At 41.1% G+C, this 19,547-nt stretch overlaps 3 pseudogenes; all 3 read right to left on the bottom strand.

Moving 5' to 3' along the window:
* Positions 1–1,070, bottom strand: LOC117194293 (annotated as a pseudogene).
* A 24-nt stretch (positions 1,071–1,094) lies between these two features.
* LOC117194294 lies at positions 1,095–7,298 on the bottom strand (annotated as a pseudogene).
* Positions 7,299–10,434: 3,136 nt separating this feature from the next.
* LOC117194295 lies at positions 10,435–16,824 on the bottom strand (annotated as a pseudogene).
* Positions 16,825–19,547: the final 2,723 nt, after the last annotated feature.

The following is a 19,547-nucleotide window of genomic DNA, read 5'->3' on the forward strand; positions in this document are numbered from 1 at the left end:
CTAAAATGTTCTTATTGCTTGAGCACGCGTATCAGCGAACTCTTGCAGATGTCCTGACCCACCGACCAAACTGAATCGATTCTGTCCGTGGTCGAAGAAGCCAGCGCCCGACTTGCAGCCCTCCTGGAACTCTCCCACATAGCGCTTTCCGTTTGCTGAACACAGACGAAACATATGGATCGACGAGGATTCTACTGAACTTTCATTTTGTTAGAGGACTCACCCGAGAAGAGGACGCCCCGTCCGTGCATGGCATCCTGGAGCCATTCCCCACATAGACGCGTCTGTCCGCATACCAATGTATGCCGCGTCCTTGCCGCTTGTTCATCTGCCACTGACCAAAATAGACGGATCCATCGTCGTAGTACTACTGTTTCCCTCCCCGCTGCGCTTGTCATGGCGCCATGACCCACATAGAGGCGATGCACCTGGCCATCAGGGACTCCCGCCGCATGGATCCGTAGCCATGACGTTGGCCCGCTGCACTGGCCCTCGTACACCAATCCACGACGGCTCGATTTCACTCCATAGCCGTGGTGTTGGTTCCTCAGCCACTTGCCCTGATAGCGGCCATGTCCTCCGGCAGGATAGCGCAGCTTCGAACACCATTGCCGCCACCAGCATGGCACGACATGTTGCAGACAACTGAGCCCAGCCCCGCTTTGGGTTTGTCATCTGTGCTCTTCTTTCGTGTCCTGGGTGCGTGCGGTGTCCCTTTTCTAATCAACCCCAACCATGTGTCCTGCTCCGTTTGCCCCCATCCAAAAACTTTCGTTAGCTAGTCGCTCTTCAGTCGCTCCTGGCACGCAAGAGCCTAACGACCTGATGGAGGTCAGGCGGGGGAACGGCAATAGAAAATCGCTTGCTTCGGTTAAATATAGGTAGAAAAAATCGTTTAATCGTACGTGTATAAATTACAGCGCAATTTCGCTTACATATTCGCCTATCAATATCAAAATTTGGGCTAACACGATCTGGTTCGTTCGAATTATTGGGTTCTTACACACTACGTGGGCGAGGGAAGACTGCGCTATGGATGAGGTCTGGGTCTGACATCGCGAGCGATGCATACCACTAAAATACAATACGATATTAGCGGACGCGCCAACTAGTTACAACAAATATACAAGCTAATATTGAGGAATATTTAGTCAACACAGTGGTTTAAACTTGAAAGTAGTATTCCTTTAGTTTGGGTCTTTCATCATTGCATGCGATGAGTACACAGGGTTACGATGTGTAAAGGTCTTGAGCTTAAAGAAACATTGCTCGGGGCACAATCCTTTAGAATATACGTACTCATACTGTTTTTGTATAATAAAAAATCTACTGCCTTCTGCGTATCACAATTTGCATCAACTACAAATTTACAAAATATTCACTTATTTAGTCTGAGGATTGACGGCGAGGCCTCTGGCCCACTGCCCGTAAGTGTCTTTTCTTTTCGTTTTCGTTAAGTTTTCAGAGAAGGATCGCCGAGATGGTTTATTGCTTCGTGGGATCCTCGCGCGATTGATACTGCTAAACGATGTCGCCGGCGGCACCGTAGTGGATGCCGTTATTGCGATTATGGTTGTTATGGTGCTCGAGGTGATCCTGTTCCATCTGCTCCTTGAGGATCTCCAGCTCCCGTATGCCGGAGACGTCACTCGTACTTGTGCGTCACCAGAGACCGATAGAAGTGTATGGCGAAAGCCAGGAAGATAATCATCACGGGTATCAGCACCACGCAGGCCGACCAGGCCGCCGGCGGGCTCAGATCATAGAACTTTACCCAGCACAGTATGGCTATCCCAGCAGGAATAGGATCAACCCCAGCAGCGTCGAAAATGCCCACGCCGTCTCAATGTACCAGTGCAGGCGCTCGTGCGGCGACTCGTGCACCAGGGAGATGCTGTGCAGTTGCACACTACCTCGATGTTCGGCAGGATGCAGGTGCTAATCATCAAAGCCAGCATATGCACGGCCACCAGCATGTGGTGCAGATCGCAAACGCCACTAGCATTCCGGCGGAACCTTTGTGTCGGGTCCAGCTGCACCTCCACCATCGCCACCTGTGGGGGACGCAAAAGAGCAGAGGTCGGGAGAATTAGTGAGAGTCGTGGATGGGCTACGGGTTACTCTGCAAGATCGCCGCTCTCAGGAGGCAATGCTCCTCCTATTATTAATCCAGCATTCCACACAACGGGCGTTGATTTTTGCGGACCCTTTTATCACAAGTCGGAAGTCAGAAGCAGGCTCCTATCAAATGTTACATCGCTGTCTTCGTATGCTTTAGCACCAAAGCAACTCATTTGGAAGTCGTTCGGGATCTATCTACAGAATCCTTTCTGGCAGCATTAAGGCGTTTTATAAGTCTACGTCCCAAACCTCGAATCATCTGGTCAGACAACGCTACAAATTTTGTAGAGCAAAAAATGAGCTTTTGGAGCTTCGGCAAATGTTCCTCAGCGATCCTCATACGTCGACTGTGTCACATCTCTGCGTTTCTAGTGGAATCGACTGGAAATTCATCCCCCTCGCTCACCTCATTTTGGGGGTTTGTGGGAGGCGGCTGTTAAAGCAGCTAAATATCATTTTCATCGCATCGTCGGGACCTACATTTTTACTCTTGATGAAATTCAGACCTTGGCTTGTGAAATCTCTGCTTTGTTAAATTCCCGTCCGCTTTATGCAATTACAGAAAGTTCCGATGATCTAGATGTGCTCACGCCAAACCACTTTCTCAATGGAGCCCCGAAAGCTGCATTCGACGAGCCAGATGTGGCGCATCTCCGGGTCAACCTACTTAGTCGATGGCAGCGGCTTGTGTCAATGAAGCAGGCGTTTTGGAGAAAATGGAGCACGCGTATCTTTCGATTCTTCAGGAGCGGAAGCAAGTGGCGTCATCGTCTCCAAACATCAAGCTAGGAGCGCTCGTCATGATCAAGGAGGAAACGCTGCCACCATTAAGGTGGCCGCTTGGCCGCATTGAGAGCGTCATCCAGGAAAAGATGGAACCATCAGAGTTAGCCGTCATCCGCACTCAAAAGGGCCTTTTCAAGAGGGCCGTTGGAAAAATAGCGGTTCTGCCTCTTCAGGATGGATCTGTTGAAAGCCTTTGCCTTCAACGGGGGTGAATGTTCGGAGCAGAACCCAGCGATTAGCTGCTTGCCAAATAGCACCTAATTCTTGGCCCTCAGCCGCTTATTTTGTTTGTTACTTATGTCTATGTCACTCATTTGTTTGTTAAAGCTCTGCGCTTGCTTGCCCTGCTAAACGCTCTCTGCCAGCTCGCTCTTCGCTATCTCCGCTTTGCGTTTGCCTACCGACGTCGGCCGAGCGAAGCTGCGCCTTGCGATCGGAGCCGCAATGTAAAGGCAGGCAAGCCACACATGCAATTTGGATGTCACGCATTAAAGAACATATCGTAATTTTATTTCTGCGCCGAGTTTTATTTAATTCGAAATAATTAGTCGGCCGATTGGGATAAAAAAAATTATCTCCACAGCTTCTATGGGCTTATATGAAAAACAGGGCGAACATTTGGTGGAGAAGTTAGTGGAAATTGTTTAAACTTATTTTACAATCAATTCCAATAAAAGGAATATTTAAAATTGTGTGTGTGTGTAGAAAATTTGATTTATCAATCAGATAAAATTACGTTTTCGAGCTGAGGCCGTAGCTAGTAATATTAAACCAAATATTAAAATACGAGAAATGTACAATAGAATCGTCAGTAGACTTACGGTATTTTTTGGTATATTTCTGAGGGCTGCCATAGATTTTATCCATAAGACCGCGATAGATCAGGTCACACTGAAACACACTCAAACGAAGCGAAGCGCTGGTAAAAAAGTGACAATAATGTCTGCCGATAACACTTCCTTTTCATCAGCGAGCGAGACCGGTCGTGTTTTTTCTTAACAGTCTGAAAGGTGACTTTTTCCAAGCAACAAAGGCTTAATTAAAAGTGATTGTAAAAATTGGATCATTGTTTATTTCATACAAATCTTCATCAATATATAAATTATTCCTCTTTTCATTTCCCAAAGGAGAGGTAAGTCTTTGGCAATCTGGTTAAACCAGCAAGTATGGCGGAGCCGGTCACTCGGTGTCTGCCAAATTGAAACCCCTGATCAGGTGGCAAAAAGCGGTGGCAAAAAACAATAGCAAAAAACCTCATGCTTTGTGTTCAGGTGTGAAAGAGGACATATTCGACAGCTTGACTAACGAAAAGTACCGAGCAAAAAGATGCGCAAGAGACAAAAAAGCGACAACACCAATACAGACATAAATAACAAAATGCTGATAGACGATGACAGTAACAAAATGGTTGGAGGCTTCTGACGGTGTGACCGTTCACAATTCTCACACAAATGCCATAAATGGTTTTACTGGAAATACTGAAATGACTAAAACACTGAATAAAAATACTAATCCGATTATAAACCATCAAATGTAGGTATCGAAAGAGAAACAGTGTTGTATAGTGAGTGCCACATGGGGATGCGGCTGTACTAGTATCGACTAAGAATCAGTACCATCTTCGAAAACAAAAACACCAAAAATGGCTTATTCTTTTTTGAAAAAATAAGACACCTTAAATCAAAGGAATTAAAGAAATCGTAGCTCTTCCGCCTACACTATACAAGATTTATTTTAAGGTTTTCAGCGAAGCAAATGATTTAGTTTTAAATGAGGAGTTAAAAAAAATGAATTTAGTGGTATTTATACCAAAAGGCTATGTGGAATCCTATAGAGTAATTAAAGGGGTGCCCCTCGGTTTTCTGAGAATGAAATTATGGATATATTACTTCTAACATAAAAATTAGGTCAATTGAAAGATTAGCAAGAAGCAGAAAATTACAACCGATGACAACAACGAAAACATTCAAGCTCATACCATTAGAAACAGTCAAATTGGTTTGAGGGTTCAGACATCCAGAAAAGGTATCTCTTTTTGGGATATGTGGGATGAAAGTAAGCATATATGTTCCAGAGTAAGCAATGTTATAATTGTGGCAGACTTGGTCACACTCGACCAGATGCAAATCAGCTAGGAGGTGCCTATAAATGCGGAGTCGAGGAGTGCAATGGTCTCAAATGTATCCTTGCAATGGGAAAAATCACTCAGCTAGGACAGACTGACCTGTGTCCCAGTATGGGAAAAGGAGATGGACATTAACAAAATAATGACAATCAAAAAAATCGCGCGTAAGGAAGTGCTTAGCACTTACTCAATCCATCAAAATTTTCGCTGTTAGATAATTATGAAAAAACTTAACAAACTAGATATAAATGAGGAAAATGTTCAAAACAAAAACGTTAAAGCAAATGAAGTTTTAAAAAAACACAGTTATGCGAGCAGGTTAGTGCAGAGACCTTTGGTTCCTGCACAAAAACCCCACTATCACTTTAGAATCATATACAGCGATTCTAGTAATCACGTACCATTTTTGAAAACAAAGAACTAAAAAGAAAACAAATGTGTCACATCCATACAAAAAAAGTGACCAGTACAAATGATTACAATATGGAACATAATGCAGACAGAAAATGAACAAACAAGAAGAAACGAACCTTTTTAAACATCTAAATAAATATGAAATTTTTACAACATAACATTCAATCTATTAAAGCCAATAAAAACGACCTAGTATTCTACTTAAACAATGAAAACTTCGACTTTGCCATTCTGGCTGACGTTTTCTCTCACGATCTCCGTTTTAGGAAACTAGCCAACTTCAATATGTTAGAAAACATAGAGAGGACGGTTATGGAGGAGTGGCGATTGCCTACAAAAAAGAATTAAGAGTTAAAAGACTGATATATGAGACAGAGCAAGATTAATTATAGCAAGAACATATCAACAACAAAGATAAATTTCTTATCACCTCAGTATATTTTGAACCTTTGTTGTCTTTGCATCCTTCAAGCAAGCGATTAACAATTTCCTTGAATATTTAGATGCATTCGGAAAAGTCATAATTGCAGGAGATTTTAACGCAAAGACATACCTTTTCTGGAGACAGAACCAACAGTGAAAAGGGAACTTTTCTCATGCAAGCTATGTCAAATGCTGGCTACAGTCTAGCAAATGACCACAGTCTCACATTCAGAAGACACATCGACTCAACATCAGGGTCTGTACTCGATTTAACTTTTACAAAGGTATTCATATAGAGAATTGGAAATGCGAAAAGTTTTACCTAGGAGGCAGCCACCATCACCCAATAACCTTTGAAACAGCAGGATATCAACACAAACTCAAAACTTTCCTGCAAAAACAGGCTACTGAAAAAGCTAAGCCAGTTTGAGGCCGACAAAGATATGGATAATTAGCGAAGAACATCCAACAGGAAATAAAAGCAGCTACTTATGAAATCAAAAACAAATGTCCAAAATTATGGTGGGACGAGAATTTAGCCAAACTATTCAGGGAGTTTGCAGAGTCGCAGAAGAAGCAGCTTCAGAACCCTCCTTTCAAAATTATTGTTCTGCTGTTAACCTCAAGGTTAAATGGAAAAAATCTGTTAAAATTGCCAAAAGAACTAGCTATGCCAGGAAGTTAACAGAGTTAAATGTAAAATCGAGCTCAAGAGAAGCCTGGAGATTCCTCAGAAATCTAAAAAACTGTCAAGAGAACACCCAGAAATTTTCGACCCTGACAAAGCTGGGCCATACCTGGAATTCCTTAACGAACAAATAACCTCAGAAGCAAAAGATGTAGACGAAGAAATGTACTCAACCAAGAACAATGAAAATCCTTTCTTTTCCTTGAAAGAGTTAGAGGCTGTGTTAGTCAGAAACAGAAAAACGGCAGAGGAATAGATCACATCACATACGAGATGTCTGAGTGCTCTCAACACTAGTATAAAGACAGAACTTGTACATTTTTACAACCGTCGAGTGCTATGTGCGATTTCCCAGTCGAATGGAGATCTATCAGAATTGTACAATACCGAAAAAAACATGGATCTGACTGACTTAAAACATTTTCGACCCATATCCCTCATTTCGGTTCTAGCCAAGACAGTAAATGCATGGTGAAAGCCAGGCTGGAAAGCATATACAAGAAAACAAGAATATACCCTACAGATCTTATGCATACCAAAAAAAACAAGTCTGCAGCGATGTGCATAAATGATGTCATCAATGTGGTAGCGGCAAAGAAAAAGAACAAGGAACACGTTACTCTTGTGGTTGTTGACCTCAACAATGCCTACAATTGTGTCAACCTGAAATTCTTAAAAAGACTAATGGAAAATGAGTGTTTTCCTAAAACATACATTGACTGGATCATCAGTTTTATGCATAGCTCCGCAAACGACGGTCAACACTTTTTCCCTTTGCGGTCTCGTCACTGACAAAACCGGAAAAGACCACGCAGAAGCGGTCTCTCACTGAGCAGAACACTTTTTGTCTCTTCGCTTGTGTTATGTGTTTCGGGTTTTCGGTTGAGCCCGACACACGATCGGGTCTCACAATAACAGCTTAGAGAGACACTTTGTCAAGCGCTCGCAGCAAAAGTGTCTTTAGATGAGCAGAACCAAAAAGTGTCTGAGTAAAGTGTTTTTAGTTTTTTATTCGTGTTTATGTTTATTTATTCATGTTTTTCGCATCTTATGGTTATGTTATTGTAATATTTATACTTATATGCGAATTTTCTGCAAACTGAAGAGACATGATATGGATGTATGTTATATATGTATGTATATATTTTGTATTAATACGAATTTAGCTTAACCACTAACAATGATTAATATTTCCGCACTTAAAGAGCAACGTTTTTCATTCAAAATATAATGAAGTGCTGAAAAGGCTCTTTCGACCGATACCTGAGTGGCCGGTTGTAGCCAGCACCACCTGTGCGAGCGAGTTCAAGTGTGGTGATCTTAGCTTCATGTCGTTAAAAAGCTGCCAATATATCGGCATTTAATGGTAAACGCCATTGTTCATAGCAAAAGTTCTTCACATCAGTAAAAAATTTCGGAAAGTTGTTCAGAACAGGCTCATTTTGCGTTTGGACAGTGTCTGACACAATTCACGAAGGCAAGTGATCGTTGCCACAGCCACCACACGTACAAGCACGCATACATACGCAAAAGACACTTTTTTCGTTCGCTCGCGACAAGATGCTCAGTGAAAAACAGGAACAAAAGAGAAGGGAAAAAGTCGGTCTTTGCTTGAGCGAAGAGCGAGTTGAGCAAAAACAGATTTTGATCGGTCTTTTCAGTCCCTTTTCTCAATGTGTTCGTCAATGAGAGGTTGTTAGCAACACGCCGAAAGTGTAAACAGTTATTTGCGAGCTATGGTTTTATGTCTATGAGCCTACTGAAAATAGGGGAAGCTGTTCAGGTAGTTCAGGAGGAATCCCACAGGGCTCTTGTCTGTCGCCCCTCCTTTTAATGTATACACAAAAAGACTACATCAGATCTGTGATAGAAATACTCATATGATGCAATTTGCAGATGACTTCGTTTATAATCTCTCCCAACAGAGAGTTTACTGTAGCGGTTGAAACCTTAATAAAAAACTAAATGACTTTAACCTTCTATGTGTGATCTCGGTTTTAGCTTCAATCCAAGCAAATCTGCAGCAAATGAATGTAGGAAAAAGACAGGTCAGAGCGTAAATATTTCTGTTAGAAATTTGCCTATACCAAATCGAAAAGATATCCGTTTCTTAGCAGACTGATTAGCGCAAACATGTCAAATGTCAGTCATGTAAAAATGGTTAAAGAACAAACAAAAAAAATGCAACAGACTCCTCTAGCTTGCGACTACTATCAAATCAGGTCTAAAACCTAAAACAAGTACCAACATCTTCAAAGCTTTTATTAGAACAAAACAAGAATATGCTATCACAAGTTTTTCAGACATGGATCTGGAGCAAGTTAAAGATATAGAAATAGGCGCAAGCTAAATCACTCAGAAGGTGTGTTGGGTGCCACCTGACACAAGCAAACACGAAATTTTTGTCCTCGCTGGTGTAATGCCACCTGTTTCAGAAGAAATGAATGAAGAATGAAGAATGAAGAAATAAAAACTATATTTATGAGATTCTGAACAAGTACAGAAAGGACGACTGGAACATTCTATCAACAGATGCCTCAGTTACAGAAAGTACATGTGGCATAGGAATAGTAGAATGGCCTAGTGGAAATATCCACAAGTACAAATAGAAAACAGATTATCCTCAGTAGGTGCCGAACTCGTAGGCCTTAAAAAGGCTGCGAACTATGTCTTAAATATAATTACAAAAAGGCTTTGATTTTAAGTGATGGATTAGGAGCTATTAATTTAATTAAAAATAAGAATACAGACTCGTACCTAGTGAATGATATTCACAAATAATAACCAATCAGACATTCAGAAACTTGACATTCTATGGTCCCTGGTCACAAGGGTGGGCCATCAACGAAAAGACTGACATAGCAGCAAAGGCTGCTACAAGTGAGGGGTTTACAATAAATATAAAATACAGCTACAAGGAGGCTCAAAGAGAAATTAGGAACTTTTTAGTATAACAATGGAATGAGACTACAGGACGAAGTGTAGGACGAAGGGATCCAGCCTCATAGACATATTTCCAGACATACCCAGTAAACCCTGGCATTTTTCTCTTAAATGGAATGCTAAAAGCATCAAGACCATTAACAGACTTATGACGGAACACACATACGACAAAGTCTTCCTACACAGATTTAAAGCAATTGACTCAAATATCTGCGAAACGTGCAATGTAACTGAATATGCCGAACACCTGATCTTCGATTGCCAAAAGATTTGCCGGGCTCAGAATATTAATAAAAAAGAGCCGCTACATCTCAGAGAACTGGCAATCTTCATCAAAACTGCTGACTTAAACTTTTGACCCCTTTTTTCTTCATCATGTTATAAAGTAATTTCAGTTTATTTTCTAAAACAGTTAAGTAATTTTCCTCTTTTTTTTTATATACCGACCTGTCAAACTCGCCAAACTACATCACCAGTATCTGATCAATGTGGCTACAGTGCTACGATCAAAATTCCGATCATCCTTGAGATGATTTAAAAAAAAAAAATAATAATAATAATAATGTCTGCGATATAGTGAAACAGTTGAAGCACTCGATCCGATGTTGAGGCTGCGCCACGACAATTAGTCAACACAGTGGTTTAAACTTGAAAGTAGTATTCCTTTAGCTTGGGTCTTTCATCATTGCATGCGATGAGTACACAGGGTTACGATGTGTAAAGGTCTTGAGCTTAAAGAACATTGCTCGGGCACAATCCTTTAGAATATACGTACTCATACTGTTTTTGTATAATAAAAATCTACTGCCTTCTGCGTATCACAATTTGCATCAACTACAAATTTACAAAATATTCACTTATTTAGTCTGAGGATTGACGGCGAGGCCTCTGGCCACTGCCGTAAGTGTCTTTTCTTTCGTTTTTCGTTAAGTTTTCAGAGAAGGATCGCCGAGATGGTTATTGCTTCGTGGATCCTCGCGCGATTGATACTGCTAAACGATGTCGCCGGCGGCATGGTTGTTATGGTGCTCGAGGTGATCCTGTTCCATCTGCTCCTTGAGATCTCCAGCTCCCGTATGCCGAGACCGTCACCTCGTACATGTGCGTCACCAGAGACCGATAGAAGTGTATGGCGAAAGCCAGGAAGATAATCATCACGGGTATCAGCACCACGCAGGCCGACCAGGCCGCCGGCGGCTCAGATCATAGAACTTTACCCAGCACAGTATGGCTATCTCAGCAGGAATAGGATCAACCCCAGCAGCGTCGAAAATGCCCACGCCGTCTCAATGTACCAGTGCAGGCGCTCGTGCGGCGACTCGTGCACCAGGGAATGCTGTGCAGGTTGCACACTACCTCGATGTTCGGCAGGATGCAGGTGCTAATCATCAAAGCCAGCATATGCACGGCACCAGCATAGTGGTGCAGATCGCAAACGCCACTAGCATTCCGGGCGGAACCTTTGTGTCGGGTCCAGCTGCACCTCCACCATCGCCACCTGTGGGGGACGCAAAGAGCAGAGGTCGGGAGATTAGTGAGAGTCGTGGATGGCTACGGTTACTCTGCCAAGATCGCCGCTCTCAGGAGGCAATGCTCCTCCTATTATTAATCCAGCATTCCACACAACGGGCGTTGATTTTTGCGGACCCTTTTATCACAAGTCGGAAGTCAGAAGCAGGCCTCCTATCAAATGTTACATCGCTGTCTTCGTATGCTTTAGCACCAAAGCAACTCATTTGGAAGTCGTTCGGGATCTATCTACAGAATCCTTTCTGCAGCATTAAGGCGTTTTATAAGTCTACGTCCCAAACCTCGAATCATCTGGTCAGACAACGCTACAAATTTTGTAGGAGCAAAAAATGAGCTTTTGGAGCTTCGGCAAATGTTCCTCAGCGATCCTCATACGTCGACTGTGTCACATCTCTGCGTTTCTAGTGGAATCGACTGGAAATTCATCCCCCTCGCTCACCTCATTTGGGGTTTGTGGAGGCGGCTGTTTAAAGCAGCTAAATATCATTTTCATCGCATCGTCGGGACCTTACATTTTTACTCTTGATGAAATTCAGACCTTGGCTTGTGAAATCTCTGCTTTGTTAAATTCCTCCGCTTTATGCAATTACAGAAAGTTCCGATGATCTAGATGTGCTCACGCCAAACCACTTTCTCAATGGAGCCCGAAAGCTGCATTCGACGAGCCAGATTGGCGCCATCTCCGGGTCAACCTACTTAGTCGATGGCAGCGCTGTGTCAAATGAAGCAGGCGTTTTGGAGAAAATGGAGCACGGCGTATCTTTCGATTCTTCAAGAGCGGAACAAGTGGCGGTCATCGTCTCCAAACATCAAGCTAGGAGCGCTCGTCATGATCAAGGAGAAACGCTGCCACCATTAAGGTGCGCTTGGCCGCATTGAGAGCGTCATCCCAGGAAAAGATGGAACCATCAGAGTAGCCGTCATCCGCACTCAAAAGGGCCTTTTCAAGAGGCCGTTGGAAAAATAGCGGTTCTGCCTCTTCAGGATGGATCTGTTGAAAGCGTTTGCCTTCCAACGGGGGTTGAATGTTCGGAGCAGAACCCAGCCGATTAGGTGCTTGCCAAATAGCACCTAATTCTTGGCCCTCAGCCGCTTATTTTGTTTGTTACTTATGTCTATGTCACTCATTTGTTTGTTAAAGCTCTGCGCTTGCTTGCCCTGCTAAACGCTCTCTGCCAGCTCGCTCTTCGCTATCTCCGCTTTGCGTTTGCCTACCGACGTCGGCCGAGCGAAGCTGCGCCTTGCGATCGGAGCCGCAATGTAAAGGGCAGGCAAGCCACACATGCAATTTGGATGTCAGCATTAAAGAACATATCGTAATTTTATTTCTGCGCCGAGTTTTATTTAATTCGAAATAATTAGTCGGCCGATTGGGATAAAAAACATTATCTCCACAGCTTCTATGGGCTTATATGAAAACAGGCGAACATTTGTTGGAGAAGTAGTGAAATTGTTTAAACTTATTTTACAATCAATTCCAATAAAGGAATATTTAAAATTGTTGTGTTGTAGAAAATTGATTTATCAATCGGATAAAATTACGTTTTCAGAGCTGAGGGCCGTAGCTAGTAATATTAAACAAATATTAAAATACGAGGAAATGTACAATAGAATCGTCAGTAGACTTACTGTATTTTTTGGTATATTTCTGAGGGCTGCCATAGATTTTATCCATAAGACCGCGATAGATCAGGTCACACTGAAACACACTCAAACGAAGCGAAGCGCTGGTAAAAAGTGACAATAATGTCTGCCGATAACACTTCCTTTTCATCAGCGAGCGAGACCGGTCGTGTTTTTTCTAACAGTCTGAAAGTGACTTTTTCCAAGCAACAAAGGCTTAATTAAAAGTGATTGTAAAAATTGGATCATTGTTTATTTCATACAAATCTTCATCAATATATAAATTATTCCTCTTTTCATTTCCCAAAGGAAGGTAAGTCTTTTGGCAATCTGGTTAAACCAGCAAGTATGGCGGACGCCGGTCACTCGGTGTCTGCCAAATTGAAACCCCTGATCAGGTGGCAAAAAGCGGTGGCAAAAAACAATAGCAAAAAAACTCAGTGCTTTGTGTTCAGGTGTGAAAGAGACATATTCGACAGCTTGACTAACGAAAAGTACCCAGCAAAAAAGATGCGCAAGGAACAAAAAGCGACAACACCAATACAGACATAAATAACAAAATGCTGATAGACGATGACAGTAACAAAATGGTGGAGGCTTCTGACGGTGTGACCGTTCACAATTCTCACACAAAATGCCATAAATGGTTTTACTGGAAATACTGAAATGACTAAAACACTGAATAAAAATACTAATCCGATTATAAACCCATCAAATGTAGGTATCGAAAGAGAAACAGTGTTGTATAGTGAGTGCCACATCGGGATGCGGCTTGTACTAGTATCGACTAAGAACAGTACCATCTTCGAAAACAAAAAACACCAAAAATGGCTTATTCTTTTTTGAAAAAATAAGACACCTTAAAATCAAAGGAATTAAAGAAATCGTAGCTCTTGCGCCTACACTATACAAGATTTATTTTAAGGTTTTCAGCGAAGCAAATGATTTAGTTTTAAATGAGGAGTTAAAAAAATGAATTTAGTGGTATTTATACCAAAAGACTATGTGGAATCCTATAGAGTAATTAAAGGGTGCCCTCGGTTTTTCTGAGAATGAAATTATGGATAATATTACTTCTAACATAAAAATTAGGTCAATTGAAAGATTAGCAAGAAGGCAGAAAATTACAACCGATGACAACAACGAAACATTCAAGCTCATACCATTAGAAAACAGTCAAAATTGTTTTGAGGGTTCAGACATCCCAGAAAAGTATCTCTTTTGGATATGTGATGAAAGTAAGCATATATGTTCCAGAGTAAGGCAATGTTATAATTGTGGCAGACTTGGTCACACTTCGACCAGATGCAAATCAGCTAGGAGTGCTATAAATGCGAGTCGAGGAGTGCAATGTCTCAAATGTATCCTTTGCAATGGGAAAAATCACTCAGCTAGGGACAGACTGATGTGCCCAGTATGGGAAAAGGAGATGGACATTAACAAAATAATGACAATCAAAAAATCGCGCGTAAGGAAGTGCTTAGCACTTACTCAATCCACCAAAATTTTTCGCTGTTAGATAATTATGAAAAAAACTATCCAAAACTAGATATAAATGAGGAAAATGTTCAAAAACAAAAAACGTTAAAGCAAATGAAGTTTTAAAAAAAAACACAGTTATGCGAGCAGGTTAGTGCAGAGACCTTTGGTTCCTGCACAAAAACCCCACTATCACTTAGAATCATATACCAGCGATTCTAGTAATCACGTACCATTTTTTGAAAACAAAGAACTAAAAGAAAACAAATGTGTCACATCCATCAAAAAAGTGACCAGTACAAATGATTACAATATGGAACATAATGCAGACAGAAAAAATGAACAAACAGAGAGAAACGAACCTTTTTAAAACATCTAAATAAATATGAAATTTTTACAACATAACATTCAATCTATTAAAGCCAATAAAAACGACCTAGTATTCTACTTAAACAATGAAAACTTCGACTTTTGCCATTCTGGCTGACGTTTTCTCTCACGATCTCCGTTTTAGGAAACTAGCCAACTTCAATATGTTAGAAAAACATAGAGAGACGGTTATGGAGGAGTGGCGATTGCCTACAAAAAAGAATTAAGAGTTAAAAGACTGATATTGAGACAAGAGCAAGATATAATTATAGCAAGAACCATCAACAACAAAGATAAATTTCTTATCACCTCAGTATATTTTAACCTTTGTTGTCTCTTGCATCCTTCAAGCAAGCGATTAACAATTTCCTTGAATATTTAGATGCATTCGGAAAAGTCATAATTGCAGGAGATTTTAACGCAAGACATACCTTTTCTGGAGACAGAACCACAGTGAAAAGGAACTTTTCTCATGCAAGCTATGTCAAATGCTGGCTACAGTCTAGCAAATGACCACAGTCTCACATTCAGAAGACACATCGACTCAACATCAGGGTCTGTACTCGATTTAACTTTTACAAAGGGTATTCATATAGAGAATTGGAAATGCGAAAAGTTTTACCTAGGAGGCAGCCACCATCACCCAATAACCTTTGAAACAGCAGGATATCAACACAAACTCAAAACTTTCCTTGCCAAAAACAGGCTACTGAAAAAGCTAAGCCAGTTTGAGGCCGACAAAGATATGGATAATTTAGCGAAGAACATCCACAGGAAATAAAAGCAGCTACTTATGAAATCAAAAACAAATGTCCAAAATTATGGTGGACGAGAATTTAGCCAAACTATTCAGGAGTTTGCAGAGTCGCAGAAGAAGCAGCTTCAGAAACCCTCTTTCAAAATTATTGTTCTGCTGTTAACCTCAAGGTTAAATGGAAAAATCTGTTAAAATTGCCAAAAGAACTAGCTATGCCAGGAAGTTAACAGAGTTAAATGTAAAATCGAGCTCAAGAGAAGCCTGGAGATTCCTCAGAAATCTAAAAAACTGTCAAGAGAACACCCCAGAAATTTTCGACCCTGACAAAGCTGGGCCATACCTGGAATTCCTTAACGAACAAATAACCTCAGAAGCAAAGATGTAGACGAAGAAATGTACTCAACCAAGAACAATGAAAATCCTTTCTTTTCCTTGAAAGAGTTAGAGGCTGTGTTAGTCAGAAACAGAAAAACGGCAGGAGGAATAGATCACATCACATACGAGATGCTGAGTGCTCTCAACACTAGTATAAAGACAGAACTTGTACATTTTTACAACCGTCGAGTGGCTATGTGCGATTTCCCAGTCGAATGGAGATCTATCAGAATTGTACCAATACCGAAAAAAACATGGATCTGACTGACTTAAAACATTTTCGACCCATATCCCTCATTTCGGTTCTAGCCAAGACAGTAAATGGCATGGTGAAAGCCAGGCTGGAAAAGCATATACAAGAAAACAAGAATATACCCTACAGATCTTATGCATACCAAAAAAAACAAGTCTGCAGCGATGTGCATAAATGATGTCATCAATGTGGTAGCGGCAAAGAAAAAGAACAAGGAACACGTTACTCTTGTGGTTGTTGACCTCAACAATGCCTACAATTGTGTCAACCTGAAATTCTTAAAAAGACTAATGGAAAATGAGTGTTTTCCTAAAACATACATTGACTGGATCATCAGTTTTATGCATAGCTCGCAAACGACGGTCAACACTTTTTCCCTTTGCGGTCTCGTCACTGACAAAACCGAAAAAGACCACGCAGAAGCGGTCTCTCACTGAGCAGAACACTTTTTGTCTCTTCGCTTGTGTTATGTGTTTCGGGTTTTCGGTTGAGCCCGACACACGATCGGGTCTCACAATAACAGCTTAGAGAGACACTTTGGTCAAGCGCTCGCAGCAAAAGTGTCTTTAGATGAGCAGAACCCAAAAAGTGTCTGAGTAAAGTGTTTTTAGTTTTTTATTCGTGTTTATGTTTATTTATTCATGTTTTTCGCATCTTATGGTTATGTTATTGTAATATTTATACTTATATGCGAATTTTCTGCAAACTGAAGAGACATGGATATGGATGTATGTATATATGTATGTATATATTTTGTATTAATACGAATTTAGCTTAACCACTAACAATGAGTTAATATTTTCCGCACTTAAAGAGCAACGTTTTTCATTCAAAATATAATGAAGTGCTGAAAAGGCTCTTTCGACCGATACCTGAGTGGCCGGTGTAGCCAGCACCACCTGTGCGAGCGAGTTCAAGTGTGGTGATCTTAGCTTCATGTCGTTAAAAAGCTGCAATATATCGGCATTTAATGGTAAACGGCCATTGTTCATAGCAAAGTTCTTCACATCAGTAAAAATTTCGGAAAGTTGTTCAGGAACAGGCTCATTTTGCGTTTGGGACAGTGTCTGACACAATTCACGAAGGCAAGTGATCGTTGCCACAGCCACCACACGTACAAGCACGCATACATACGCAAAAGACACTTTTTTCGTTCGCTCGCGACAAGATGCTCAGTGAAAAACAGGAACAAAAGAGAAGGGAAAAAGTCGGTCTTTGCTTGAGCGAAGAGCGAGTTGAGCAAAAAAGATTTGATCGGGTCTTTTCAGTCCCTTTTCTCAATGTGTTCGTCAATGAGAGGTTGTTAGCAGACACGCCGAAAGTGTAAACAGTTATTTGCGAGCTATGGTTTTATGTCTATGAGCCTACTGAAAATAGGGGAAGCTGTTCAGGTAGTTCAGGGAGGAATCCCACAGGCTCTTGTCTGTCGCCCTCCTTTTTAATGTATACACAAAAAGACTACATCAGATCTGTGATAGAAATACTCATATGATGCAATTTGCAGATGACTTCGTTATAATCTCTCCCAACAGAGAGTTTACTGTAGCGGTTGAAAACCTTAATAAAAAACTAAATGACTTTAACCTTCTATGTGGTGATCTCGGTTTTAGCTTCAATCCAAGCAAATCTGCAGCAATGAATGTAGGAAAAAGACAGGTCAGAGCGGTAAATATTTCTGTTAGAAATTTGCCTATACCAAATCGAAAAGATATCCGTTTCTTAGGCAGACTGATTAGCGCAAACATGTCAAATGTCAGTCATGTAAAAATGGTTAAAGAACAAACAAAAAAAATGCAACAGACTCCTCTAGCTTGCGACTACTATCAAATCAGGTCTAAAACCTAAAACAAGTACCAACATCTTCAAAGCTTTTATTAGAACAAAACAAGAATATGCTATCACAAGTTTTTCAGACATGGGATCTGGAGCAAGTAAAGATATAGAAATAGCGCAAGCTAAATCACTCAGAAGTGTGTTGGGGTGCCACCTGACACAAGCAAACACGAAATTTTTGTCCTCGCTGGTGTAATGCCACCTGTTTTCAGGAAGAAATGAATGAAGAATGAAGAATGAAGAATGAAGAATAAAAACTATATTTTATGAGATTCTGAACAAGTACAGAAAGGACGACTGGAACATTCTATCAACAGATGCCTCAGTTACAGAAAGTACATGTGGCATAGGAATAGTAGAATGGCCTAGTGGAAATATCCACAAGTACAAAATAGAAAACAGATTATCCTCAGTAGGTGCCGAACTCGTAGGCCTTAAAAAGGCCTGCGAACTATGTCTTAAATATAATTACAAAAAGGCTTTGATTTTAAGTGATGGATTAGGAGCTATTAATTTAATTAAAAATAAGAATACAGACTCGTACCTAGTGAATGATATTCACAACATAATTAACCAATCAGACATTCAGAAACTTGACATTCTATGGGTCCCTGGTCACAAGGGTGTGGCCATCAACGAAAAGACTGACATAGCAGCAAAGGCTGCTACAAGTGAGGGGTTTACAATAAATATAAAATACAGCTACAAGGAGGCTCAAAGAGAAATTAGGAACTTTTTAGTATACAAATGGAATGAGGACTACAGGACGAAGTGTAGGACGAAGGGATCCAGCCTCATAGACATATTTCCAGACATACCCAGTAAACCCTGGCATTTTTCTCTTAAATGGAATGCTAAAAGCATCAAGACCATTAACAGACTTATGACGGAACACACATACGACAAAGTCTTCCTACACAGAATCAAAGCAATTGATTCAAATATCTGCGAAACGTGCAATGTAACTGAATATGCCGAACACCTGATCTTCGATTGCCAAAGATTTGCCGGGCTCAGAATATTAATAAAAAAGAGCCGCTACATCTCAGAGAGCTGGCAATCTTCATCAAAACTGCTGACTTAAACTTTTGACCCCTTTTTCTTCATCATGTTATAAAGTAATTTCAGTTTATTTTCTAAAACAGTTAAGTAATTTTCCTCTTTTTTTTTATATACCGACCTGTCAAACTCGCCAAACTACATCACAGTATCTGATCAATGTGGCTACAGTGCTACGATCAAAATTCCGATCATCCTTGAGATGATTTAAAAAAAAAAAATAATAATAATAATAATGTCTGCCGATATAGTGAAACAGTTGAAAGGCACTCGATCGATGTTGAGGCTGCGGCCACGACAATTAAGCTGAAATTCAAGGAATTCAGCAAGGGCATCGGGATAAACGACGCCTCCTTTCCGCTAAGATATGAGTTGAGCGTGTTGCGCCAGCTGTGTGTCGCCTTGAAGGACAATCTGCACCAGCATGACGATCTCTACTGCGACATTGCGGCCACCGTGGTACCACACGTGGAGCCCTACGAGGAGAAGCCGAGCCTGTGGGAAGCTCATCTAACGAGCCTGCGGTACATACATCGTGAGCTTTGTCAGGAGGTAAGTTGAAGAACCAAATGCTTGCTGGCTGGACGAAGTGTAGTAATTGTACGGGTGCTTCGCAGAAATCCCTGACGGAATGCCAGAAAATGTACGGCTAGTCCGATCGCAGCCCTGCCGCCTGCAAGGGGAGGCTGACTACAAGTTTTATTTGGACATCCATCTGACGCACTTCAATGGCATTCACTTGCAAATGCAGAAGGAGACGTTGCCCATC

This window comes from Drosophila miranda (genome assembly GCF_003369915.1).
Source record: "Drosophila miranda strain MSH22 chromosome Y unlocalized genomic scaffold, D.miranda_PacBio2.1 Contig_Y34_pilon, whole genome shotgun sequence".
Taxonomy (NCBI): Eukaryota; Metazoa; Arthropoda; class Insecta; order Diptera; family Drosophilidae; genus Drosophila; species Drosophila miranda.